The sequence below is a fragment of the Micropterus dolomieu genome, linkage group LG08 (genome assembly GCF_021292245.1).
Source record: "Micropterus dolomieu isolate WLL.071019.BEF.003 ecotype Adirondacks linkage group LG08, ASM2129224v1, whole genome shotgun sequence".
NCBI lineage: Eukaryota > Metazoa > Chordata > Actinopteri > Centrarchiformes > Centrarchidae > Micropterus > Micropterus dolomieu.
The window spans coordinates 26,956,863-26,975,936 of NC_060157.1; the positions used below are offsets into that span (position 1 = coordinate 26,956,863).

The following is a 19,074-nucleotide window of genomic DNA, read 5'->3' on the forward strand; positions in this document are numbered from 1 at the left end:
GAAACTAGACTAAAGCCTGCATACCTCCATACTTTCAGTCTGCTCTATTTCTATGTATAGGCTATCAGAAGGAATGAGTGCAGGATTAATATCATCCGTCAACCATCTAAATGCTACTATAGAAAAGGAGAGGTTGTTTGCAAACTGAAATTTGAAGCTACCAAAATTTTAACAGATGCAACATTTCAATCAACAATCTTCTCAGAGATGTTTGCTAAAGGAAAGTTTTAGCAGCTCATCTCAACCTAAACCCAGACAGTGAACAGTATTTTAGGGAGCACACAAGATGTGAAAAAAAAAACCGGTGCAAAATTTAGCATGGTTTGGAAACAATGTCCAGGCGTAAATCTGAAAAACAGCTTTAAGGTGGATGGAGAAAACAAAGGTTTTGCTAAAATTCAGCAACCATAACAACGTGATTTGACGATTCAGTGCAGCAGCCTAGGTGTTACTGTTCTCCTTGGTTAACAAGTAGTCAAATTACTGTTTAATGCTTGTTCAGTTGTCTGACCACAGAAAAAGAAAAACAGAATAAGAGAGGACAGACAGAACAATCTGAGGTTTAACCTGCTGAGATTCAGCAAAGTAAACCAGGCTGTAAAAACAACGTGGCAATGTAGTTATTTTAGATTTAGGCATTTTAGTGTGGATGTAATCTAAGTGAAGGAGGGAATGAATGTCAAAGCCTCGAGATTTCTCCTACTCTTTATTGCTTTTTGAAACGATTAAAGCACTAAAAAGAGTTTGGAAATTCTCATTATGCGCAGAGAGACCAGCGTTGTGATTTTTCAGATTGGCCTAGGGTGAAAACGATGCATATATTCCCAGACATATTTTATATATGTACACCAGCAAGAATCCTTGTGTTGAGAGGCATTGGTATTGAGGAAAGATCAAGTGCCAGCATTTCTTCTTTCTCCTCTACTGCAGGTGATGCACATGTGAATAGCTCAAGGCAATTAACCCTGCACTGTGTAAAATGGATTTACATAGATGTCGGAGGGATTTTCTTCCCCCAAGCAGGTGCCATCTTTGTCACTCTTCATTATTCTGGTCGCTTCTTCCTGTTATTTGTGGCTCTGGTGGTCTCAGAGAGAGTATCTAAAGAGCAGTGATGACTGGAGGGAAGAGGATTTTGCACTTATGGATGAATTCCTGCATAAGCCCAATTATCAAAAATATAAATAAAACACCCATCACATTTTTCCACAATCTCTGGTGAGGGCTTCAGATTTCTTGTTTTGTTCAACAAACCCTAAAGATAAAAAGGAAATCAACACATTTGAGAAGCTGGAACTAGAAAATATTTGGCCTTTCTGTTTGAAAAATACCTGAAACAATTAATGGATTATCAAAATAGTTGCAGTTCATTGTAATTGATTGATTCATTTCCGACTGATAAAGAAATTGATTGAATTATCATTGCAATTTTAATTAAAGGTTCTTTCTTACAGCCTGGCTTGCTTCTGCGTTGTATTTTTCTCTTACTGAATCAGATTGCACTTCTAATCTTTACTCCACAGCAGACATGCCCCATTTTCCTTTGAGGATATTAACAGAATAATCACAAACAGTTTTAATGAAATTGTTTTAATGATATCAGTCTTGAATCTGTTTAAAACGAAACAGGCCAGTACCTTGATGTGTACTGTACATCTTGACCTGCAAATGCTACAGAGCTTTGCATACTCTGTTGCCTGTCCTACCCCAGTGGGTCTCCTTTGTTTACATACATGAATAACCCCTGACATGCCACATGTCTGACAATGCATATTTCATAGATGCAGGATCAATCTTTGATCTCTGAGGACTGCAGATGGTATCACGTCAAATTTGTTCACAAGGTTTAGAAGATGAATTTTCCCCACATCTGAAGGAATGGGAGTCAGCCCTGCAGCTAACTTAGCGATCCTATTAACTGACTGAGTCCAGAATGGGCACCAGAACCAGAGCTGGGCGAGCAGGCAATGGTGAACCGAACACAGCCTCCAAGACCGACGGAGGCCAGTTTGATGACAGGGAATACAGAACCGAGGTGATCTGCGGGGACAATGAAGACACAGTGGGTTTAGACGGGGGCAGAAGGGGCGTCAAGCAGGAGAGGCGCAAATGGGAGGTCGGGCATCAGATGCAACAACACCATGTAGAGCCAGAATATTTTCACATCTAACTCTGTGAATTAATGGTTTATTTCAAACAAACAAAAGAGTTGGTGATTGTTGAAGCAGTGGAACTAACAAGACGCTTTGAGTTTTATTTTGTTTTAGCTGATTATATTCCTTATTAGACTAAAAAGGTGAGAGCTTGTGTAGCGAACTCGCTGCACGCACACATCTCCCAGCTGAAACTATGGGGGAAGGCCTGAGCTATGCTACTATTATGCTACTATGCTATTGCCTCTCGATGCACAACTGGTATTATAACACAGGTAGGGCCGCGGCTAGCTAGTTAGCATGCTGACTCTCTGCAACGCAATACAGAGACGTCTTTGACATAATGTTAGAACTGTTAATTCTTGACATTCTGCTGATGATGTTTGTTCGTTTTTTTAATGTATTAAACTAAACTTCTAGCCTTGTATTACAAACTGTGCCTTTAAAGTACCACTAAAACATTTACACTCAAACACTGCAGTCTTAAACAAGATACCACCAACTTTATAAAAACCATTTGAGGGTTGCTGCATAAGGTCTAAAGGCTGTAAGGCAAAAATGTTGAACCTTGCTTATTGTTTGCTGCAACGCAAAGTCAAATCAGGTTTTTGTCTTTGGCATGACTTTCACACACAGCGAAAGATACAATTATTTCCTTTCAATAAATCTAAAAACCGCAAGGCCAATAACATTGCTAAACCTTTTCCGCTCTGTGGAACTGTAGAAGTCTATATTTATTCTTTCAAAAACACTGTTGGTGAAAGCATAAATTGCTTCACTCTTTGTAGCACCAGACCTTGAGACTGCACTGTATCTCTCTTTCTCTCCAAAGCACACACAGAAGGTGAAGCACAAACATTCTGCACATATTCTTAACATCTCACACCATCACTGAGGTATTATAAGGAAGCCATCCTTCATTCTGAGGAATATTAGAAAAGATTTATTCAGGAAGCAACAGCATGGTGTTGAATAATTCAGGGTTCATTCGACTTGGAGTTTATTCATAAAATTATATATTTTTTAATCCATTCATTCACTCTGTTAAGAGAGAATATAATGAAATACAGTTATTTAAACTAGCTCCATCCTCAAACTTACATGAAACAAGTTAGCAAAGCCACTATACATTCCTCGGAAAGTGGCGGGACAAACTGCATGTCAACATGTGAGTGCGGAGATTTTGAATCCTACTCTTATTTTCCAGCGACTGTGAGGCTGCTCTTGTTAAATGCTAACATCAGGATTCTAACATGCTTGCAATTACAATGCGTAATGCTGATGTTAGGCAAGTAATATTTACCATCAGTATTTACTAATTAATAGTGACCACAAAGTACAGCTGAGGCTCATGGGAATATATATATATATATAAATATAAATAAATAAAATGCAGGTATTTGGTTTGTGGCCAAAGTATTGAGCAATGGACAATCCTGAGTCATATTCCTCGTATGTGTACACATACCTGGCAATAAAGTTGATTCTGATTGAACAATATAAATTTTCAACCCATTGATGGCCAGAGCAAGAGATCGCTAAAGTTATTACTTGTTCATCCTATAGGGAACATGGCAAGTTTCAGGACAAAACCTCCAATAGTTGTTGGGACATTTTACCAAATCGTTATGGCACTAGAGTAATGGTCGGGAAATCACCAGTCATTAGGATAAATCCTCTGGGCACAAATTACTGTCTGTACATAATTTGGTGCCAATCCACCTGTTAGATTCTGAGACATTCCACAAGATAAGTAAAAACTTGCAGCTGGAACTACAGGACACGTTTGGAAATCACAGACGTCGCTATAATCCATCCCCTAGGGACCATTAATGTGTGTACAAGTTGTCATGGCAATCCATCCAGTTATTGTTGAGATATGTCATTTTGGAACAAAGCGGTGGTGGAACTATTGACAGACAGACAAACAATGCTGATGTGAATGAACTGTAACATACAACGGAACTGTAATATTACATTTAAAAGACACCTCCATTTTGTTCTGTTTCTACCTGGTCGTCATTATTCATAAAATGAGATTGAGTTGCAGTCTCGACTAATAATGTACATAATTATTTCAAGAATCATAAATATAAAAATGCTCTTCTTTCCTTACTCCTCTTGGTTTGTTTGAAATATGTCAGTGTCAGACATGCATTTATGTCAAGAACATACGCAGACAATTTATTATACATACATTTATATACATTTATACTTCCTTTCTTGCATTACTTGCATACTGTTTTATGCATCAAATACAGGAAAAAGCACACCCTGAGGATGTGCTGTCCTCAACCGGCCCAAGACTTCTGATAGTGTTCATGAAAGCGTAGCCTATGTGTGTATATACACAGTACATATAACCGAATGGCCCAAGATGCCATCTGCATAAATCTGATAAAGGGAAAGGCTGGCAATAGGCAAGAACCAGTGAAATCCCAGGCATTATCAAAAGACAATATTAGCAGTGGAACAGAAAGTAAACACTCTCACATGCAACTGCCAATAAATTGTTCCTTTTACAATGTATTCCGATAAGAGATCTATCCAGTTTGTAATCTTCAGCGTGACTGATTTATGTTTGTATGTTTTGTTTCTCAGGCCTCAGCTTTTATTAGTTGTAGCTAACATAACAGTTTGATCTTGTCAGAGTCTATGGCTTTATTTCTTCCAATCACCAACTTGAATTATGGATAGTCAAAAGGTTTTTTACTGTGGAAAGACTTGTGTGGATACAATGTCTTATTCAAATTTTAAACAGACAGTGATAGCAAATTTTCATGTTTCATTTTAGCACCATCCTCACACAGTTATTAGTGTTATTAGTATATGTGTGCGCTCTTGTACTTCAATCTTTGTGGAGACCCATTTTTGACATGTAAGGACATTTTTCCCTGTGCTCTTCAAAGGGCTTATGGAGGGTTACGACTTGGTTTTAGAGTTATGCTTAGAATTAGGCTACTATAAGGGTCTTGGGAATGTATTATGTCAATGAGGGTCCTCACCAGTATAAAATTACAAACATGTGTGTCTTGTTGTGTGTGATGGGGACTTCCATGTGAAGCTTAATTGGGATCCCAATTAGTTATCCAGCTTAAGTTTCAGTTTGTGTTCCTTTAAGTCCAAACTCCCCCTTGCACTGCATGATCTGTATTGGTTGGAGCAATATTTACCGCTCTGAAACTCCTGGTGGTGTTGTACCAAATGGTGCCACATTAGCTACAAAGCTTGTTAAAATATCTTTTTTATTTGGTCTGATCTTGTCCGACCAAAGCAAAAGTAGGTTGTTTTTCATTCATCAGCAACTGGCTGCTCGTCACAAATGTTCACAAAGTTTTTTTTCCCATGATAATGTGAATATGTCATGAAGTATTGCAAACTATTATTAGTATTATAAGTATTATAAACATGCTCTGAGCATTTTACTCACATCATTTCAAAAGATTCCGGTGATTCCCCTGTCGTTTAAAATTCCTACATGCTGTCATAAATTTTGAGAAAATAGTTTAGAAAACAATAGTTCATTAACTCCTGCCTCACCCTTATTCTCCTCTTTCCACCCCTGCACCAATTGCGCTATTGTCTACCTTTTGTTATTTCTATCAGAAGGTTAAAGGAGGATTATTCTTATTATGTTAAGTCCCAGACCTGACATTTTTCCTAAAATAGTGGCGTAAAGCACGTCAGTGTGTTTGTGTGAGAGAGCATGATGATGAGAGTTCAAAGGTTAAATAACTCACATGGTTCTGGAATTGATTTAGCAACAAATAATGCAGAGCTTCAATGCTTGTATCCTGAATTTTACAGAGGTTCACTTAATAACATACTTTTTTTGTTTAAGTCGATCTGAACTTTGCATTGTCCTCATTTTTAATGTAAGGGAATAATGCAGCTATTGTGCACAGTTGTGTATTTTTCATTAAAGGATTAACTCTTTTTATTGACTTATTTGTGGAAACACTTCACTAAGCCTACACACTATTAACTCCCTTTTTAACCCAGGAGTTCGATCAAAAAAAAACTAATACCAGTAAGCCTTATTTCAGAAAATAAAACTTTGTTTTACATTATATCTGTCACGATGTGGTGCAGGCAGAAGAACTGAAGGAACTAAATACTAACACAGATAAACATTGATTAACAGAACACAGATGGAGCAGATGATGATGATGGTAATTAACTAAACACAGGTGATGCATCTGCAACTAAATGACCATGGAACCACTAAATGAGTGGCTGGAAAACAGAACAAAGGAAGACATATGACTGGGGGTGACTGTGACAATATTACACACTTCAAACATAATAAAAAGAATAGAAAAATAAACAACTCTCAAACATTCGACAACATTCAATAACTGGATTGGAACTTAAGGCTTAAAGTCTTCAAACATTGGTTGTGTCATGTCATGTGTGACTTTACACGGACTGATGTACATGGCAGCCACAGAACTACCACGGCTAACGCTAGTCTCAATGTAGCAACTAAGCCATGGTCATTTTTTCAGCAAATGGTGCTAAACTAGCAACGGGGACATGGACACAGAAAAGTTTACTTAAATGAACACTGAAAATACTCGCTTAACTTAAATACACGACGAAGTTGCACCGAAGAAGCACAGGCCAAAACGGATCAAGCACGAAGCGACGGTTATTTCAAACGACTGTTGTGCGAAAATTCCAGAACAACTGCGGGGTGGTTGCTATACATTCATGCCAATAAAGTTCATTTGAATTTGAGACAGAGAAAGCCGACCCTATAACCCAGAACATGGGTTACTCTTTGAAAAATAACTCAGAAACCCAAAAAACCCAGGAATTGGGTCAAAATATTAGCCCTATAATCCAGAAAATGGTTACACTCTGAAAAAAGAACCTAGAATTTTAACCGAACACCACTTACCCAGAAAATCGGTTGAAGAAATAGTTTGCAGTGGTTACATTACATTAGAGATTAGCAACATTATATAATTTTTGGTGTTTTTTTGCAATTTGGCACTCTTTCAGTTTAAGAGTATAATTTACCACTGTACTAAATAAAGACAGCTGTACACGTGCATTTGTTATGATTGCATTACTTATGATCAAAAATGATTAAGTCGACAACTTTGCTAACAAAGCCAAACATCAGGCAAGTGCAAAAGACATTGCAAGCCGACAGAAAGAATGCCTGCTCGGCATCTGTTTTACAGCTTTTTTCATGAAGCTCTCTCCAACGTCTGGCCTCTTGCTTGGTCACTCTCTTCGGTCTCTTCACCTCTGCCGTTAGCTAACATTATGTCCATAGAGGCTGCTGAGCTCGGTTAAGTCGTGCCTGGCGTGACATCGGTACCGCTCTTATTGTTCACTTTGTTTCAACACCTGCTGAGTTATCACAGCTGTTCATAGCAAATTAAACAGACTGTCAAAACTCTCAGCGACTGGTAATCCTGTCCTCAGCACTCCCTACCTAGTACGCCATGATTGGAGTGGATTCACAGAGTAAGTAGGAAGTTCTAAAATTGTACAATAGCAGCTAACAGCATCAGAGCATCAGTCGTCGAGCTGGTTATGTACCTGTATGTCTGCTGAAACTGAATATATATCTTTTCATGTGACAACACTGAAGAAATAACACTTTGCTACAATGTAAAGTAGTGAGTGTACATCTTGTATAACAGTGTAAATTTGCTGATGTCTAAACCGCTGGCAACAAAAGTGAGCACACCCCTAAGTTGGGCCAAATTGGGCTCAAAGTGTCAATATTTTGTGCGGCCACCATTATTTTCCAGCACTGCCTTAACCCTCTTGGGCACACAAACTAAGAGACACACAAACTCAAATATATCCCAGTCCCTGCTGTTACCACTGAGATTTCATTATTCACAGTGCACTCCACTCATAAAAGGAAAGCAATTATGATGGAGCAGCCCAGCTTTTGATGTTGAACATGCATGCTGAACATTTTTTGTGCTCAAGATAGGTAACGTGTGTGTACACTATATGTCCATGATGGGGGAGGTGTCATCCAATTGTGATTCCACATTGTGCATCTGTATTATCGCTGCATGCGTGTATCATTCCACATGCATGTATGATGAGCCCATCAACCGCAGCTGTTAAAAAATGTAAATTCACTGCTGCCTTCATATACCGTGTATGTGGCTCATTACCAGTGCATATAAATCAGCAGGTTGATTAAATCTATACTTGCTTTTCAAGGGAATGGCATGCATGCATACAGTAAGACCGCCTTTTGAGAGATGGATTGCAGACCTCTCACCCACAGTGCAACTTGCAGCCGACATAAACCAGACCCTGAAATATTGATCAAAGTCTGTACATCTTCAGAGACAAAGGCCGAAACAATGATGTTGAATGTGTGGTCAGTTTCAAAGATGAGGCTCTATGGCATTTGTTAAAATTTTACTTTAGATTATTTGCTTGGATACCTATTTCTACATTCAACCACAAGGTTACAATTAATCTCAGTAGGATTGCTGAGGGCCAGTGTAAGCTTTAAAGCCCCCCCCCCCATCTAGCCAGATATGTGCTATGTGCGAGTTCAAAAATTGCATTATGGAAGCGAAAGTGATTCATATGATGAATGGAGAGTGTCTAGACTCAACACTTATCCCACTGACGCCCCCATCTTCATCTGTTCCCCAGAGATCTCTGTATGTATGTTTATGTGTATGTGTGTGTGTGTGTGTGTGTGTCTGTCTGTCTGTCTCATTGCCTGCATGCTTCTATCTTTGTTAATGTCTATTTGTGGGCCTCTCTATCTCTGTTGATCTGTGTGCATTTACACTTTGTGCTACTTGTGTGTGGTGCAACTTCCTGGAAGGCAGGTCTGACTAATCTGGCCACCCAAATAGTAACAACAGCACGCCTGAGAGATGACCTCCAACCACACTGACTATATCACACACACACGCACACACAGACGCAGGCGTCTTCACTCTCATCCTCAGCCATCTGGCTCCAACATTAATGATAATATGATCACAAAGGATTTCATATTGTTATTGGATTATCTAAAGGTCACCATGCCACAGCCATGTCTCATTCATGTTGTAACAGTTTCAAATCCCCATTGCTGATATGCATAGGAGGCTCATGTTTACATTTAGTTATCTGCCAGAATTGTTAGAAATACATGCATGCACACACATAAAACAGAAGTAGCAGAGCCAAATGTTTAAGCAAATTAGGGGGATAATCAACGCTCAGCCGTTGTTCTTTTGTTTTATTTAGTATCTATGTTTTTTCTTGTTTGTGTGGTGAACTGTGAATAGTGAATTGGGTGGGGGCTACCTTTACATGCATGTATTGCTGTTTCAATAGTGGAATGAAGGTCAGGGCCGGACAGAGACAGGATTATTTGGGATTAACACAGACTATCACTAGCCAGCTAATGAGGGCCAGAGGTTTCCTCTCTTGGTCATGCCTCTGGTGTCATTACATGAGTATCAGTAGCATTTAAACCAGCACTAATATGGACACTAATCCATATTACATACAAATCAATGTAATCCATTTTTCATTCATTCACCATTGGGAGCAATTGTATCTCATTTGTAGTGATGGATCTGTATGGAAGTTAATTAATGACATGAAAAAAATTACCTAACAGGGAAAGGATGGAGGGTGGTGTATTCCTCAGCTGTCGTTTTGCCCTTGTAAGAAAAATGCAGTGTTTTAAAGCTTTAAAGGGGCATTCCATTGACTTTACACATAGTTTACTTGTCGTGAGGAGTACAACTCAGCCTTCTAAAACAGTATAAAGTCATCTGCACCTCTGGAGGGAGCTTTCTAAAGTCTGGAATAATAACCCTTATATCTCAGCTTGGTCTTGACTTTTAACAAAAAGCCTGCATTAAAAACTGCCAGTGTGAGGTTTTAAAGAAGTGGGCATTTAGGAAATAAAAGACATGCATTATTGGAGATGTAGAGTCCAGCTTGACTCGTACTATAGACAAGTCAGAATATATCAACCTCAGATGCTTTGATTTTACCATTCTTAAACACCAATTTTTAACCTGCCTCCTTTGAGTTCATCAACTTTATGGAAGCGTAATACTAAATCGCTGGAGTGCCCCTTTAAGTACAGAATGTGCGCTGACTGATAACATTCAACATTTGTCCCATGAAGTACATATTTGAGAGAACTGTACGTCAATAACCACTCAGACTTGCTGTCTGAGCTTTTTTCATCACACAGAAGGTCACCGAACAGGCTGTGTTGTCCTGGACACCTACTACTGCAATTATTCTTTTCCTGTACGAGCCTGAATGGGCACAAGAAAATGCAAGAGCAGCACAGCTGCTGATTTCACCACATAAATTCTGAAAAGGATTTTTTTCTTGTTGTAATAAAAGCCCCTGATTTTACAGCTGTAGTGCGGTGCTGATATCATTGGTTTCTCCGCAGCACACTGTGTAAAATGTTCAACACAAAATGTTCATCGTCCTGAGTGTAATTTTCTGTCTTGTTTTGTCTGTCTTCTTTTTTTATATCTGAGTGCTGTAAAGATTAGAGATGTGTTCCAAGAACAAGCTCTCCTCAGTTTAGATGCTTTGGTTGATCTTATGAAACAACCTGAGTGCTAGGAACCATCGCACTCTTTAAAAAGATATGAAAAAATAAGCTGCAACTCATAAGATGTCTATAAGCAGCACCAAATGGACAATAACAAGTTTACAGCCACTCCCGCCTCAACATATTTCTCAGACAGAGTCACCGACGGCCTGCTTGTGCCAAGGCTTTGTAGGCAGAATTTTTGTGGTTTACAGACCCAAGTAGCAACATATTGTTTCCATCGCTGCTGGTGGTTTTTAAGTCTGTCTGAAAAACCACGTCTGGCCTTGCATGTCACATCATCCTGACCTATGTCCGTCCCTCCTCTGTTTCTGCTCCTCTCCTTCTGTCTTCTTGTCTGTGACGGTTTTCATGCGGGAGGAATGAGTTCATTCTCTGACCACGAGACAATACCTCATCCTTCCTCTACAGCCCTCTATCTGAATCATGGGCTGAGAGAGGGTGGAAAACATCTTCATCTCCCCTTCTCTCCTAATATGTCCAAAACAAACAGCTGTTGCTCACCGTGTGTGTGTGTGTGTGTGTGTGTGTGTGTGTGTGTGTGTGTGTGTGTGTGTGTGTGTGAATTACCAATCACCTGCGGTGTTCTGACAGATATCCAGCAATCCGTGAGAGTGGCTCATGCAGATATCCTCCTCCAGGGAGAGACAGAGAGAGTCTGTTGCAGCTCCAACGGTGTCTCTGTGGACTGATGGCCTGACTGAATAAATGGTTAATTGACTCACTAGCTGACTGACAGACTGAATGACTAGCTGACCAGTTGGTTTATAATCTGATTGGATTGAAGGTTAACTGGTTGACTTACTGACTGAACTGCGTGCTAGCTAAATGACTGGCTGGATGATTAAATGGCTGAATAACTGACTTGTTAAGGCAAGGCAAGGGCAGCTTGGTGTGGAAAGGTTGAGTAGCAGTTTAGTTTTTATGAGTCACACTAGAGGAGTTGAGCTGTATCATAAGCACACAGTATTTTAACATCCAGCAGTTAAGCTGCATTCATTGTTTTCATTGTCAAATGCATCAACATCCAAGCCCCAGACAATATCCTTACTCATACACTGCACATTGATAAATCCACAGTAAACACACAGGTAGGCTGATATGATGGCAAGCTGATTGGTCCACTGACTTATTTAAAGCTGTGTGCATCCCAGTGCTGGTAAATGTAGGTGTGTGTGTGGCGTAACTCTGTCAGGTGGTCCACCACTTTGGTGCAGATTCAGCTGTGGGATGGATTTTCTAGTGCTAAGTTTAGCATTAGCAAATTAGAGACTAACTACCACTGTAGACCTTCTTGCACAAGGATTTAATGAAATAAGAAATTACAAATGTGTATTTCTTAAACTGCTGTATTAAACACTACAGCATACACTAATTCATACCTGTTACTCACCCAGGTTGTGAATAGTGCACCTGCAGTGGACAGCTGTGGATTTAGCCAGAGTCAGGATGCCGGTGCTTTTGTACCAGTTTTTTACATTGTTGGCATGTTGTCGTTAGCATTTAGCTCAAAGCGCCGCTGTGCCTAAGTACATCCTCACAGAGCCACTAGCATGGCTGTACTCAAGTACTCAAGTCTTGTTAGCTGTTTACCTATTGGTAGTCAAGTTTCCAACTAAATCTAGTGCAAATTTTAAGAAAAGGTTAAGAAAATCTGCAAACAAAAAATTTTATGCACGTTTCCACAAATATTAGTTGGTTAATTGAAATAAACAGTTGGTGGCTTTAATTCTCCAGTCCAGTGCCAATAAACCATTGCAAAAGAAGAGGACACAATGAGATGATGTCATTAAAAGAGTGTCAGTCAAATATTAAATCAACAAAAATGATGTGAAAAAGACTATTTAAGTTTCCACTCAGTTATTTAGGTTATTTATGCACAAACTGAACTTACATTTACATTTATTCATTTAGCTGACGCTTTTATCCAAAGCGACTTACAATTGCTATACAAGTCAGAGGTTTCACGCCTCTGAAGCAACAAAGGGTTAAGTGTCTTGCTCAGGGACACTTTGGTGGATTGGTCACAGTGGGAATTGAACCCGGGTCTCTCACACCAAAGTAATGTGGATGACTGGATGACTTCCTGGTTTGCTGGGCTGCTTGTTTGTTTTTTGACAGATTGACTCGCTGACTTGCTGACTGGAAAGCTGAATAAATTAAACAGTAGGAGGAGAGAAAGGAGACTTGAAGCAGGTGGGGAATGAGGGAGGGTGAAAAGAAGAAGACAAATGAGGTGCATAAGAGAGCGAGAGGGAGGTAGAGTACTGGGAATCCAATATTGTTCTTTTAGGAGTGATTAGGTTTTTTAAGACGGCTTTGAATTGTAGCATAGATCTGGTGGGATTATGGGTAGAGCCACAGCTTTGATGTTGACCTCAGATGAACTGAACTGGCTCTGTAACCCATTGGCCTATTATGTCTAATACTGTTTGTTTTTGTTGCTATTTGTAGCACAGAGATCTGCAGAGCACATGTATTTGCTCAGAGCTCTGATTAGCCTTTGATGAGGTTCCACTTTCTTTGTCATTCAACTGATCTCTTTGTCGCTTTATAAGATGTGTCTAGGGAAATCTTGCTGTGTTGATGCAGGATATATAAGTGGTAGAACTGTTGCGTGACCGCCACTGTGCATCATATAACCTTGGATTTTTATGTTTTTATTAGGAAGAGTGTTAATTATGATTATGAACTCAAACTAAAGCTGCAGACAGAAAGGGTTGGATTAGTACAATTTGCAGTAGCTGCCATCAGCTTCAGCTTGTCACAAGAAAAACAACAGTATGGGTCATGTGTTTAAATGCCTAAAACGACCTATGTTTATGTGTAACTAACAAGGATCTTTTGTTGCATAAGCAACACAACAGTACACATGTATTTGTTAAGATTACATTGTTAAGATAAGTTAAGACATAAGTTAAGATTACATTGCTTATAATCAAAAACTAGCAAGTGGACAACTTTGCTAACACAGCCAACATCGAGTAAGTACAACAACACAAGACAACACAATATTACTTACTAGTCTAAGTGTGCGTACACAGAAAGAATGCCAGCTCGACATCTGTCTTGCAGTCTTTTATTTGCCTGGTTATGTTAGCCACTTGCCCAGCTCTGTCATGACACCAGCACCTCTCTCCACCAGTTGTTATTTTATGGTAGAGAAGTTGCATAATGTTGCTTAAAACTTGAGTGGCAAGCTAGCCAGCAAAGCTTGACAGCAAAGCAGCGCAAGAGCACTTAGACATGATAGTTGTACAGTGACAGTGACAGTTGGTTTCTTGTATGGGCTCGGTGCTAGGGCCCCTTCTCTTCTCAATTCACACCACCTCACTGGGGCTGATCATTTGCTTGCATGGCTTCTCTTACCACTGCTATGCAGATGATACGCAACTCTACCTATACTTCCTGCCAGACCATCCCACAGTCTCGGCCTGGATCACGGACTGTCTCTCAGACATATCTGCATGTATGAAGGCTTGCCACCTTCCACACTCCTCAACCATCACTCCAACAGGGTGGTGAGAAACAGCTGTTCTCATCTGTAACACCACAATGGTGGAACAAGCTATCAGAGCAGGGGCATCCCTCTCTAACTTCAAGAAGCTCTTGTAAACTCATCTCTTCCGAAAACACTCTCTCTAATACCTGTAACATCTAATCTCTGACATACACTTTGTGTGCTCTTCTTCTTCTATGCCCTTTCTCTTGCATTGATTGCACTTTTTTGTTAACTCTTACTTCTTTTCCTAGGTATTTACCCCGATGATGCCATACTAATAATGCTCTTACTATTATGTATTGTCATTTGTAGATCTCGTGCTGTATTGATGCTTTGTTGTTCCTCAAATGTAAGTCACTTTTTTCCAACTCATAGGCTTTTACATGAAACCAAGTGCTGAAAAATCAAGGGTGTTTGTAGCTAATACTTACAACCGAGCCAAACTCTGTTTGAATGGCTCTGGCTCGGAGCGGAGAGCTAAATCTGTTCAGGGAATCTGTTGCCGTGGTTTTTGATGCTGTACTGCTGCCATGCTGGCTCCGGTCCCACTACTATCCTCTCCTATTCCAGGAACAGCAGGGAAATGTTGGGCACCATGGCAACGCCAGTACGCCAGATCAGGAGTCATATTTGGCGTTATTATATTGTGTTTGTTTCTCAATTCAACGTTACTTTGAGGTTTTCCTCAAATGGTTAAAGTTAGAGAAAACATATTTTGTAGTGTGTGTGTGTGTGTTTGTCTCTGTGAAAGAGGTGTGTGTGTGTGTGTGTGTGTGTGTGTGTGTGTGTGTGTGTGTGTGTGTGTGTGTCAGAGATCAGACGCAGCCACACATACACATATTCACAAGGCTCCAAAGCCCAAAGCTCATTTGCTACTTCACAACCTGCTGCAATTCTTTTGTCACCTTCTGTCTGAGAAAAAATATTTAACACTTCAAATTTTCTTTTCACTTTTTGTGCAAACAATACTGAACAAAATTATAAATACTTTTGTTTTTGCCCCCATTCATCATGAGCTGAACTCAAAGATCTAAGACTTTCTCTATGTACACAAAAGGCCTATTTCTCTCAAATATTGTTGACAAATCCATCAAAATCTGTGTTAGTGAGCACTTCTCCTTTGCCGAGATAATCCATTCACCTCACAGGTGTGGCATATCAAGATGTTGATCAGACAGCATGGGTATTGCACAGGTGTGCCTTAGACTGGCCACAATAAAAGGCCACTCGAAAATGTGCAGTTCCATCACAGAGCACAATGCCACAGATGTCACATGTTTTGAGGGAGTGTGCAATTGGCATACTGACTGCAGGAATGTCCATCAGAGCTGTTTCCGTTGAATTGAATTTTCATTTCTCTACTATAAGCCGTCTCTAAGCGTATAATTTTGTTCAGTGTATATAAATGAATGTGTGCACAGTGTAACCAGCTGTGCTGTTTTCTAAGTATTTGTTTACAATGAAGGCTATGTTTAAGGATGCCTGTTTTTCTGCTCGATGGTATCATCGCTTCGATAGATGAGGTTCCTGTGTGGTTTCATAGTCACAGGGGTTAATCTGGGTGATTCTCGGAGGTGGAGTCACTCATGATGCACTCATCAATTATGCAGGTCTTGGAATGCAGTGCATCTGTAAAATGTCTCCAACTGTATACTATTAACCTTATCCAAATTCCAAGGCTCGGGCATCTAGCCCCATAAATAAGTAAGCAAACATATGTTGTTTTATGAATGCATACATGCTTAAATAGATGTCACTTCAAATGTGTGACAGGTATACAAAAAATTGGTTTTACAAAGGAGTTCATATATACAGTATACAAGTAACTGGAGCAAATGTGGTGAAAGCCTGAGCACTCAGCACAAGAGAAATGCTTGGTAGATGACAATAGGGAGGCAAACAGATGGTGATGGCAGAAGAAGAGAGGAAGAGAAAGGGAGAGGTGGATCTACACTACTAGACACGGTAGCAGATGGAGACAGAACAGAGAAAGACAGTCATTTAGGGACGGTGCAAAGGAGCAAAAGGAAACGAGGAGAGGCAGAGAGCAAGCGAGCAGATGAGTGTGTTAGAAAACCACTCCGCTTTAGACAGCTTGAGAAAATAGACCACAGAAACCCACAGCGAGGTTCGTCTCAGGTAACGGCTGCTGTATTTATCTATACAGCTGATAATAAGTGAACAGTGCAGCAAAAAGCATGGTTGTTAGTGGCAAGTTATCATCGTGAGAGATCTCTAAAATCACATTGTCAAGACTGAGTTGTCTTTACTGTTTTTCCCCAGTGGTGGATATCTCCTTTTTATTATTAAAAGAATAGTTTAACTGTTTGGTAAATATGCTGTTTTGCTTTCTTCTTTAGAGTTACATGAGATGATTGATTTTACACTCATGTCTGTACATTAAAAATGAAGATGGAGCCAGCAGCCAATTAGCTGGCACTGTCCAAGAGTATAAAATCCACCTAGAAGCACAGATTTGATCTCTTTTTGTTTGCATGTCTGTACAAAAACCTGTAAAAGAAAATATTGTGTGAATTTGTGTTTTTTGGGGGGATTATATGCCAGAAGCAAGGGCTTCCTGGGGTCTTCTACACAACATACAGTTTAGCAGGCCAAGATTTAAGGTGTGTTAAGACACATTATTCATTGTGTTTATTCGCCCCAAATAGTTAGCTAGAAGTTAGCTTGAAACAGAGGTGGCAGTGCTACTGTTCCATCTCAGCTTCTTTCTTTCTGTTATTTCCCCCGACTCTCTTTTTTCCTCTCGTCTCTGTACGTTTAAAAAGCAAGCCATATAAATTTTTGTACAGAAAGTGCTGTCCGTTTGTGTCTGTGGATGTGTTGCTACAGTGCTAAATACCGCACAATGCGTTTTTTTTTATCGACCGGCGGAACAATGGCTAACCTGGCTAGTTGTAAACAACTGCTGGCCGAGCGAGGTTTTCCGACTTAACTGGAACGCCGTCAACTCGGGTGTGACATCATTCCCAGCTCCAACCTCTGACTTCCGAGGTAAATGGAATGCACCATTAGCAACAGCCGCAGCAGCTTAAGTTACTAATGTGTTGGTTATGAACAAGTCAGCTCTGTGAACAAATTACGCTCACACACTATTGTGGGATTTCCCTTATTTCCAGTCTTAGAACTAAACTAAGCTAAGCTAACTGTCTCTTGGTTGTAGCTTCATATTAAGCTCTTAATACTCATACTCTTCGACCTACAATTTGCTGTCATTACTTGCTCTGCTGATATGATAGAACCCCAGACAGACAGACAGACATAGAACCCGTTTGGGACTGTATGGATGAGACCTGTGCAAAACGAAACTAACTGAAAACACTTCACCACAAATCCTCACGTTAACTTCAGCAGCTCTGTGCAGCTCTCATTCCCAACAGAGCAAGGCTGTGCTTCAGATTATATATTTTTTTATTGCAAAACTCTACCAGCTACGTTACCGATCACAAACTGTCTCACTGCGCAAGACCGGGTTCGCTTGATTCCAGTCACATCATCCGCTGGTGTCGCATCAGCTGGGTAGAGTGTAATCGCGCTGAGTCGACACTATCAGTTATAGGCTACATTAGTTTTTCTAATGCGGTTGAAAATTTATGTATGGCGTGTCAATTGCGTGAGACTCACGTTCAATGCGATAACTATGCTATCTCAAAGCGTGGGTATATGACGCCTGAGATGAGAACGGGTTGTTTACACATACATGAACAGAAATGTTAAAAGCAACCCTTTGTGGTTTCAGGGGGGGTAACATGCCAGAACTATTTCTTGACGAACAGAAACACTGCAACCTGCAACCTAAAAGGCAAATGGCCAGGTTGCTATTTGTCAAGATGACAATGGCATCACAAAGAAACTTTCTTGCTGCTCTATGTATTGTTGAAGATGCCAACATCCTGTTTGTCCTGCTTTGGTAACACACACACACACTTTTACGAGAGTGAGAAACAGCAGCTGCCTGAATATTTGCTCAGCATGGATAGTTATTATCAGGGTTGGGAGGGTTCCTTTAAAAATGTGATCTGGTACAATTACAAATTACTTGTTAAATGTAATCAGTAACGTAATCCAAGTACCACCAAATAAAAGTAATGTAACCTAATTACTTTTAGTTACTTTTGGATTAGTTCAATACCAAATACGCAAATAAAGTGCTGTCTGCTCAGTGTATTTTTAGAGAAACATAATTATAAAATATCCCATTCCAATGAAATGAAAATCAATATTAAAAGGTTTTTATATGATATGACTTGTACTGGGCCGACACGTCATATGGCAGGACCTGGCCAATTAATGGCATAAAATGTTGTTTTGTAGGTATTCTTAATGACAATTTAGTGTGTATAATTTCCTGGAAAACGACTTTAAAATTTTGATGAATCATCCTGCACTGGGGGGCCTGGATTAATTTAGTGTCCAATGAAAAGCTTTCTTAATTTGTATGACTCTGCTGAAAAATAGTGTTTCTGGGACGGGCATCACTGATTACTGCACAAAAGCACAACTTTATTCACTGATTTTACTGAAACTGGATCATATTTGATGGAAAAATATTTTCTGGTTTTCTCTCTGTTTCCCGCCTGCTCTGCCTCAACTCTTTGATTTACAAGTACCCTGATGGACTGATAGCTTTACTTGCTGCTGTAGAAACTCAGCTAACGGCTGCTAGCTAGCTGACATTATCTAATTAGCTCAGTTAGCCTGCAACTACTGGTCAAATTGGCTTACTCTGCCCGTACTGGGAGCTCGGAACACCAGAGTGTGTTTAGGTTTACACCTGTCACGGATTTGGGTTGGTTAGGTGTGTTTTGTGTTTGTTTCTG

At 39.9% G+C, this 19,074-nt stretch overlaps 1 long non-coding RNA gene across 1 annotated transcript; it reads right to left on the reverse strand.

Moving 5' to 3' along the window:
• Positions 1-1,887: 1,887 nt before the first annotated feature.
• Positions 1,888-11,419, reverse strand: LOC123975683. Its single transcript, XR_006826141.1, has 2 exons — positions 11,312-11,419; positions 1,888-2,040 (listed from the first exon to the last, which is right to left on the reverse strand). It is a non-coding gene; the product is annotated as an uncharacterized LOC123975683 (long non-coding RNA).
• Positions 11,420-19,074: the final 7,655 nt, after the last annotated feature.